Source organism: Sminthopsis crassicaudata, chromosome 3 (genome assembly GCF_048593235.1).
Source record: "Sminthopsis crassicaudata isolate SCR6 chromosome 3, ASM4859323v1, whole genome shotgun sequence".
NCBI lineage: Eukaryota > Metazoa > Chordata > Mammalia > Dasyuromorphia > Dasyuridae > Sminthopsis > Sminthopsis crassicaudata.
In genome coordinates, this window is record NC_133619.1 from 546,188,449 (window position 1) to 546,190,794 (window position 2,346).

Below are 2,346 nucleotides of genomic sequence, written 5' to 3' on the forward strand. Positions count from 1 at the left end.
TGTCACCCTGGTCCCTTAATTTCTTGTTCACAGACTTTCCAGGAGAAAACCCAAAGGAAGCATCTGCTTATTTGTTAACTGTCAGACTTTTATAAAGCATGTGGCAAAGAGTCACAAGGCTTCATCACCACCGCCTTCTCTGGGGACTTTGGGTTTTCATGGATTCAACCATTTACAAGGTCCAAACAGGAAAGCTGGAAGGGACCTTAAAAACCATCTAATATAATTAATTTTACACACCAAGATTGTGAGATCTAGAGAAATGAAGTCACCTTAGTGAAAAAACACTGAATTAGCCACAGAGTTTGGTGTCAAGTCAGGGGCATGGAGATGCATGAATTCCAAGATGTAAGGGATTTACAGAAAGGGTCATGATCCTTTGCCAAGTGTCTGTCTCTTCATACTTCATGGAGACTAGCCCAGTTCCAGTTTAGATCCAGGACTATAGGCCTGTCCACTTAAACTAGAGGTTATCTGGCAGATTCAGAGAAACAGCTCTAGACCTCATCAAATCCCAGGGCCCCTCCTAGTGATTAGAGAAAACACAGATTTAACTGTGAAGCATTTCTGGTTTTCTGGGAGTGCTGTATGTGCAGATAAATAATATTTGAATGCCTAAAACCAGAATTCTTGGATTTGGGATAAAATTTCTCTATTTCTCCAGCTTTTTCCTGGAGATCAGGGACAAAGAGATGTAGAATGTAGAGGAATTGACTAATTTCTGGATCCCATTACCTTAAGGCAATATCACCAAACTAGAGAATCTGTCAAAGTTGAATTCAGATAATAGAAAGTCCTTTGTCCTATTGCATTTTCTGAGCACCTGACTGCTTGATACTTGGTGAAAATTTGGTGGCATATATTGGTTTAACCATTTAGAGAGCAGCAACATTTCTGTTTGTGGACTTGAGGACAGCTCAAGAGCATGGACTCCCAAGGAAATGGTAGACTATTTCAACAAGTTCATGCATCCATAAAAGCTGCACAGGGTGGAAGCTGAAGGCAGAGAGGTCTCAACAGGTAATGAAAGCTTGAGGGGTCCCATGGAATGGAACTTGCAGGTTAGGAGACAACTGGAGGCATGACAGGTGACACAAAGTATAACTGGCCTTTGACTCACTGAGGTCTGTTATGGGGAGGGGTCCTTAGCAGGCACCTCCTAAAATGGCAAAACATAAAAGAAAAATGATTGTCATCAACTTAGGTAAGCTCAGGTAACTTTAAATATATATATATATATATATATATATATATATATATATATATATATATATATATAAACAGCCTTTTAATTATCAAAATACATGCAAAGATAGTTTTCAACATTCACCCTTGCAAAACCTTGTATTCCAAATTTTTCTCTTTCCCTCTCCCCCTCCTCCCTTCTCTACACAGCAAATTATCCAATATAGGTTAAACATGTGCAGTTCTTCTAAAAATACTTCCACATTTATCATGTTGCTCAAGAAAAATCAAATCAAAAAGAGAAAAAAAAAGGAAAAAACAAGCAAACAACCAAAAAAAGGCAAAAATATTGTATTGTGATCCATATTTAGTCCCTATAGTTCTTTTTCTGGATGCAGATGGCTCTCTCCATCACAGGTCTATTGGAATTGACCTGAATCACGTCATTGTTGAAAAAAGCCAAGTCCATTACAGTTAATCATCACATAATCTTGTTGCCCTATATAATATTCTCTTGGTTCTACTCATTTCACTTAGCATCAGCTCATGTAAGTCTCTCCAGGCTTTTCTGAAATCATCCTTCTGATTAAATTTCTTATAGAACAATAATATTCCATAACATTCATATGCTATAATTTATTTAGCCATTCTCCAACTGCTGGGCATCCGTTTAGTTTTTAGTTCCTTGCCATTACAAAAAGGGCTGCTATAAACATTTTTGCACATATGGGTGCTTTTCCATTTTTATTATTTGTTTGAGATACAGATCCTGGAAAGACACTGCTAGATCAAAGGATATGCACAATTTGATAGCTCTTTGATCATAGTTCCAAATTGCTCACCAGAATGGTTGAATCAGTTCACAACTCCACCAACAATGTATTTAGTATCCCAGTGTTTTTTTTTTCACACCTCTTTCAACATTTATAATTTTCTTTTCCTGTCATCTTAGCCAATCTGAGAAGGGTGAAGTGGTACCTCAGATTTGTCTTAATTTGTATTTCCCCAATCAGTTTTTTCATGTGACTCCAAATGGCTTTAATTTCTTCATCTGAAAATTGTCTGTTCATATTCTTTTCTACTTATCAGTTGGAGTATTTTTACAAATTTGAGTCAATCTCTCTATATTTTAGAAATGAGGCTTTTATCAGAACTCTTGGA